Consider the following 8,035-nt stretch of genomic DNA (forward strand, 5'->3'; position numbering starts at 1 on the left):
GTAGGAGGAACCTTTCCAGGAGGAATAAGGCATAATTTGTAGTAGGGGCTCTACATGACAAGGTGTCTAAATAAAGAGAGAATACAGTTTCCAACTACTCTTTAGCCTTCTGTTATTTCTCTCGTGCTTTCTCAACCTTTTTCTATTCATCCTTGTACTGAGCAAAGGTCTCATCCTCAGTTATGGTTAGTGCCTCAAACTTTTTCTTTAATTCTTGATGTATCCTTGAGGGCACTACCTCCTCCTTGTGCTGGGCTAATTCCTATTGAACCTTTAGTAGTTCATTCTGCAGTACATTAATAAATGCATCCTTGACAAGGGGAATATAAGCAGGTGTCTCTTCTGTTTGGGTTTGTCCTTCCTGGGTCTCCATGGGATTGGTATGAACAGTAGCTTCAACTGCCTCTTGAATCATGCGATGACCAATTGGAATGTCCTCTTTAGCATCTGTTTGAATCGCAATATCCATGGTAGGGTGGTCCATTTGGGTCTCCTGTGAGAAAACACAGGCGTCCTCAGTTTGCATTTCAGTGTGTTCTACAAGGCTTGACTCTATTTGAGTTTGCTTTGGATAGGCCAAAAGATCCTCAGTTTGGGTCTCAACATCCTTTCCAGAACAATGTTTTGTTTGTGTGCCTGTGGTCTCTTTTTCTACTTTCAAATTCCTGGCTCTAATGGCCTCTATTAACCACTAGCTTAGGTGCCCAATTATTCACTTTTGTTTCCTATACTTCTTACGAATTTTTCTAAGCCTACCCCTGTAGGACTTCTTTATCTTGCAAGTTCCAGTCGGTGGTAGGTTAACTGCATTGTCCTCTGTTTCCTGTACAGGTGTTAATGTGTCAGCATTAGGGAGGGTTCCATATGGAACTGTATCTCCCGATGGAGCTTCACCTCCTAGCTCCTCTTTATCATGGATTTATCTTTCAGGAGATCCCAATACAACGGTGTCTCCTGAACAATTGTCATTCTCTGGGTTTTCTTCTGGGTAGGCCTCATCCTTAGGGGACTTAGAAAAAATAATATTACCTGGTTGATTTTCATCTCCCAGGGTTTCATATACAGGATTTTCTTCAGCTGGGGGATCTACTGGATCGGTGTCTGCTATTTGATTTCCTCCTCTAGTGACTTCTTCTTCATGTACCTCCGCTTCAAGGGGTTTTTCCATAGAAGGAATTGGTTCCCTCTGTTTTTCCATGGAATCAGTGAATGGCAGGGTTTGCTCATGACCAGGGCTGTTAGCAGGGGTAGACTGGTTGGGGGTACAATTATGTTCTTCAACATTCCTAGATTGTTCTCTACCCTCTCCAAATATCCCCATGTTTTCAAATACCCTGGCCACTTCCTCCTCATAGTCTTGCAAAGGGGAATTTTGCAGACTTGTAGGTGGTGTGCGAGATGGTCCAGACTCATCTGCTTGAATTGGGATATGTCGTTGGGCTCTCACTTGCACATAGTGTCTACATTTTACTGGGTTCAAGGGTATGGAGGAATTCTTTCTTTTCAGTGTCCTTATAGGACATGGGGTTCTTAGCCCTTGTTGCTTTGTTACTGTGTTTTCTGGGAGTGGAGCCAAAGTAGGATTTACAACATTGTCCGAGGTTAACTACTGTTGGGCCAGTTCGCTCATGATAATTAATTTAATCAATCCATGATGACTAATTACTTTGTGTGGGTCCTTAGCTGTCCTAGCTCAACATGAAACATCATGTAATAGGAAATTCAAATAAAACGACAAATTAACTGAAATTTTCTCTTTTAAAATGGCTGGAAGTTTCAGTTGGTGGGGCTTTACCACATCGTGTCGATTGTTGCAGGAAATGTACCTTCGCACAATGACGACCAATTCTTTCCACGACTGCCTTAACGCTGAAGGATGAATCCATTTTCCTGTTCGCACTAGTTGCTCACTTGGATCGTGGAATACTTAAATCGCATTGTGAAGAAGGACATGTTTTTCTATCCATTTGGTTCCTTCAGCCAAATGTCCAGTGACTTTGGTTATGGTTGCTTCAGAAACTATTTTACTTCTGCCTCTGACTTTGGTGCTGCCATTCTACAAATTCTACAAAAATTCCAACATCGGCTCCTCATGAAATCCCTGCAACCTATTCAGATATTGCAGCCATCCTGCATGCTCAAGCATTGCATGAGCTTGATCCCATACCATAAGCACTGGAGGTTCATTCTGGATAGTTCTTTCTCACATGGTTGTTGTACCTGTAACTAGTTCGCTTGTATACAATTGTTTTATAATTCCACAATTCAGAACAACATCAGAGAACATTACAAAAATTAACAGAGAGATGACAATGTTTTGGGAATTAATATCATATTTAGTTAAGTCATTGGTCCCGTTAACCATACTTAATGTAGGATCATTAGTTTTCATGCCAGCCATAATGGTTGTCGTCCTTTCCCCATTCAGAAATACTTGCTAATTATTACGCATTCATAATCATCATGCAGTCCTTCCCCTGAAGTTAATTCAAATGATTATCACACAATTATCCATAATTGTCACACATGCTATGCATACGTAGGCCATCCCTCCTATGATGAGAAAAGGGTGTCTACATCCTTTCAACATGTGAAATGCAAGCGAAAGCATTAACAATACATAAATGCTAGCAACCAATCCAAAAAACAGTGTGCTAATCGATAAAGCAATTAAAGCAATACACGTCATCAGATGTGAAATGGCCAAAAAGAAATTAAAACAAAGATTTTAATGCATTATTTTAAAATATTTTCACCGTAAGTGGTATTAATGACAAAGGCATAATCGACAGTATATATTAATGACTGTCATAAAATGATTGGACAATTTAGAATATAATGAATATATGACATAAGTTACCATGTAGATCGACTTGTAAGAGTGTTGTTCAAATGGAAAATTCCCTTTAGAAACAAATCCATAGGTGATAAGAGCTTAGAGAACATTTGGCAATGTAAGATGATACCTCAATACCATAAGCAGAGCCACTATTGCCAGCAGGCATTCATAGCCTTGACAGGGTTGCTTTTTAACCCCATAAATGAGCTAGAGTCCTCCTTTTAGAATGTAGATGGTTATTCTTTTTCTTTTCATAAAGATACCACTATGCTGGCATGGTGACTAGATGACCATAGTGCCATCCACCAGGATATAAGAAAGTGATCAGGCTAGCTCGTGATGAGATCCCCTGCCCTTCTGATAATTTTAAGCGTTAATAAGGTCATTACCTTGGTTTGGTAGCCAAATTGGAATGTCACTTGTTAGATCCTTATGATCATGGTAGGCTGGCTCAATATGAGACCCCCTATCCTTTTTAAGACAATTGGTGATTCATTATCACATCTCATTATGTCCATTTTTCTATTGGAATTTTTACTTGTTAAAAAGAGAGAGGCTCATTTGCTCTTTAAGAGTCAAGGATGGTGTAAGAAGTAAGAAGATGCCAATGAAAGTTTATACTCTTATCTCCATATCATCATGTCAATGAGATTTATCCAGTTGATAGTGTAAAACATAAGCCAGCATGGTTTGAAAATAATGAATCATTTTATGATGTGTCCAAAGAAGAGATATATAGTTAGTCATTATAATGATACACTGTATCAGCTTCTGAATAAAGATAACCATCAAGAGGCTTCAAGGGTCATAATGGTATTGTCATTACTGTTTTTTTTCTTATATCATGCACAAATCCATTCAAATGGTGATTATTCATAATACAAAGGAGAAAAGAAAAAAAAATATGGCATCATGACCATTAAGAAAAATTCATGATTTATTCTATTAAAAAGAAAAAAAGTGTTCTTCAATGGATTGAACATCAATTGTTCAATTGATTGATCAACAGGAATTAAAAAGAGGAGAAAAAAAACATGCAAAAGTGTTGTTGAATCGATTGAACAACAAAAATTACAATCGTGAAAGTGTTGTTCAATCATTTGAACAACAAAAATTGAAAACAAAAATGTTGTTCAATCGATTGAACAACAATCGTTCAATCGTTTGAACAATAAAAATCACAAAAAAAAGTGTTTCTCAATCGATTGAACAACAATTGTTCAATCATTTGAACAATAAAAATCACAAACAAAAGTGTTGTTCAATCGATTGAACAATAATCGTTCAATTGTTTGAACAACAAAAATCGAAAACAAAAACTGATGTTCAATCGATTGAACAACAATCGTTCAATCATTTGAACAGCAAAAATCGCAAACAAAAAGTGTTGTTCAATCGATTGAACACCAATCGTTCAATCGTTTGAACAACGAAAATCACAAAAAAAGTGTTGTTCAATTGATTGAACAACAATTGTTCAATCGTTTGAACAACAAAAATCACAAACAAAAAGCGTTGTTCAATCGTTTGAACAACAAAAATCACAAACGAAAGGTCTTGTTCAATCAATTGAACAACACTTGTTCAATTGTTTGAACAACAAAAATCACAAACAAAAAGTGTTGTTCAATTGATTGAAAAACAATCGTTCAATCGTTTGAACAGCAAAATCAAAATGCAAAAGTGTTGTTCAATTGATTGAACAACAATTGTTCAATTGTTTGAACAGCAAAATCAATAAGACGAAAATGTGTTGCTCAATCGATTGAACAACAATCGTTCAATCATTTGAACAACAAAAACAAAAATACGAAAGTGTTGTTCAATCGATTGAATAACACTTATCAAGCACACAAAGCAATAAAAATTCTCATATTTACATGGTAATGCCTATTCTTAATTGCAACCAATCAAAAAGAGTATATACATTATTTACAATTTCTAACGAAATCTCAATTTTTTGAAAGAAAAGTTGTTGGGTCATCACTTCCTGCAGCTAAGATTTGCATGGAGGGGTCCTCGCGTACCTGCTTGCAGAAAGACTCCTTAGTGAGAGGTTTGTGATAGAGGCATACATAGTCTCCATTCACCTTAAAATATTGGCCAGATTCATCAATGGTAGTCAAGGTAAGAGTACCATTGTTATGCACTTCTTGAATCTCATAAGGGCCAAGCCATATTGTTTGCAACTTGGCCAAGAAATCTTGGAATCTCGAGTCATAAAGCAGTGCCCAATTGTTACAGATCCATTTGGGCATATCAACCCCAACTTACAGGTCGATGTTATTAGCGCTCATCAACCCCTTATACAGTTCTTACATGCCCTAAAGAAGTTAGTCATTAGAATGCCTGACTCCCAAAGAAGTTCCATCACAGAAAACATCCAAAAAGTGCCCCTAAGGAGATCAGCACACGAAACCTTCTATCAGGCTACAATGCATGGTAGGAGCTACATTGACTGAGTGCTATGCATCACACTTAGTCCCTCTTTAGCCTACGATGAGTGAACTTGGGAAAATTTCCATGAGGGTTTGAAGATTCCTTATCCATTGGAAGCCTCTAGAAGTTTCTCAAGTGCCACCTGCCCCTCTGAGTTCGCCCTTGGATGACAAAGGGAATTAGGAAACATCAACCTCCTATCCCCTCTTTCATGGAACTAATTTCTAAAAATAGAAAGGCATTCATCATCATCATTGATGACACAACCTCCTTCACTCATCTATAAATAGATCACTCATCTAAGAGATCTGGAGTCTGAAAAAGATTGAGTTGCAAGGAGATGTTGGTGGGATGAGATTAGGATTGAGTGAAAGTATTGTGATATTGTTGGAATGTCTTGCTTTTCATGAGGTGAAGAAGGATTGAATTGGAAGGATGACACTGGATCAAACTTGCATTGGTTGTAATCTTTCCTCTTATCAATAAAGTTTTCGAGATTTTTCCCTTATGCTTGTGTTAATGTTAAATTCATTCATGTGTATATCGTGCTTTCGATTCCATGCTATTTATGAACAATAGATCATTACGCTTTGACAGGTTTTTGTTTCTGTAAGTTGTGCAAATACTTCTTGTTAGGTTCCTATACCAATAGGTTTCATTTTTCATGATTGACCTGGGAAGTGCCAAATATGTTCATCTTTTCATGCTGCAAAGCTTCCATGTTTTGTAAAGAGTTAGAGAGAATTAAAAAATGTAAAGAGGGTATGCCCTAAAAGAAAAATCAAAGGGCAAGAAAAATGAATTGGTCAAAAAAAAAAAAAAAAAAAAATAACAGAAATGAACCCCAAACCAAAAGACCAGGAAAGTGTGCTAGCTCAAGTGCCACTACTGTTCCATTTTTGAAGAACTTCAAGTCATGAGTGATTTACTCACATTTGATGGATGGTCCAACAGCTCAATCTGGGCCAATCCATATTTGAATTTACTGTTGTAGAATAGAGAATAAATATCTGTCCAAACAGCTCAAGCTTGGCAGATGAGTAGACAGGTAGAGAAAGTAAAGGAGCCCAACTGCTTAATCTGGGCCCTTGGAAGAAATAAGGGTAGACTTAGATAGGAGGGCAGTCAAAAGAAAAGAGGAACTTCAGGGTTTGCTAGTTCAAGTGCACCCAATCCAAAGGAAGAAAAAAATGTTAGGTGTATTAGGCTGGGTAGGTAGTTTGAGGTTGCAGAAGCAAGGTTATGATCATTTATTGTCTTGTCAAAGAAGACTCATATCATCAGTGACATAAGCACTAAGGCAGTTGTTGGACTGAAAAACAATGGAAGCATGACTAATTCCCCTCCATTTCCCCATAAATCTTTGACTAACATCCCCTCAAGGACCTTGGGATCTGCCCAATAGTCCTATTTCACTTCATTCTATGAGAAATTCTAAGTTAAACTCTCAGTTTACTTAGTGGAAGAAGCCACATTTCTTGTGTAAAAAGTTTTTATTTCTCCTAAAAACCCTAAATCCTAGGTGATTCAATGTCATGCACATAGTGCTTTTCCCTTCACATTCATATTAATATTCTAACTTTAATATATAAATCCCCTTTATCTCCCCTCCCCTATTATGTATAAAAATCCACAAAAAACCCAAAAATATTGTAAATACCCCACCCCCGGCCTAATATGGCTATTAAATCTTTCTCGGGAGTCATTGGTCCACCTGGGACCAATAACAACCCGCCACTTGTCGCCTTGGGATTCGCTAACCTCCGGTTTAGTGAATAACCATAGTCACTGTGCATAAACATCAGGATTTGATTAATGTTTGATTAATCACATAACCGCATTCCATATAACCCATAACCCAAAGTTTAAACCCTGCCAAATAATATTTAACTGCTAAAAAATGGCAGCGGGTCTCGTACATTAACATGCCGCCAGCTCGCAGTTCCGTCAACCGTCGGATCGGGCCCTCCCCATTCGACGGCTCTCGTTGATATCGGAGCCGCCCTGACGTATGAGAGTTAGCGCCCGATAGAATGGCGGTTTTCCTGTCGTACAAAGGACGTGTGCCCTCTTTTGATTGCATCGGGCCCTCTCTGACGGAAACCGCCCCCGTACCATAAGTGGTCCGATGGAAACCAGTTACCGCCTTTTGTCCCCGCTGCCCACGTCATACACCACGTCGGCACCTGCGCCAGCCCCCATGTCACTATTCCGTCTGACGTGTCTGCCTCATCATCCATCTATGTCAGTGCCTACGTCAGCTGCCACATCACCCTCCGTACTCGCTACGCGACAAAAACCATGTCATGATGTCGTCAGCATAAAAAGCGCTAAAAAGTCCAAAAAGCCCAAATTTGTTCAAAAGTCACGAAAGTGATGTTTTTTCGTTTATTTTTATTTGTTTGTCTGCGGAAACTTTGCATGCGATTCACGATGATTTGATCACCGTAGCTCCAATCCGCCACCCAGAGGAGTTCAGCCTGCAAACCCGACCTCCTCAGCTCTCCCTACAACTGCATTTCGTGCCAAACTCTCGAGAAACAGGTATTTATCTGTCAGTCACCCATAAACCTTGTTTTTCCTACATGATTTCTCTGTTAAAAATCACCAAGAGAGTTGAATTTAACTAAAATACATTGTTGCCCCAAACCTCTATGCTCCAACTTACTGTTTGACCGTGTTTTCCAGGCAAAACTTGCTAATTCTATGGCCCTCTAATAAACTATCCATCAAAACCTGAAATCGAGCTCGCCCCTA

The sequence above is a fragment of the Pinus tabuliformis genome, chromosome 8, assembly GCF_031772625.1.
Source record: "Pinus tabuliformis cultivar Carrire ecotype Pingquan chromosome 8, CPIR1, whole genome shotgun sequence".
NCBI lineage: Eukaryota > Viridiplantae > Streptophyta > Pinopsida > Pinales > Pinaceae > Pinus > Pinus tabuliformis.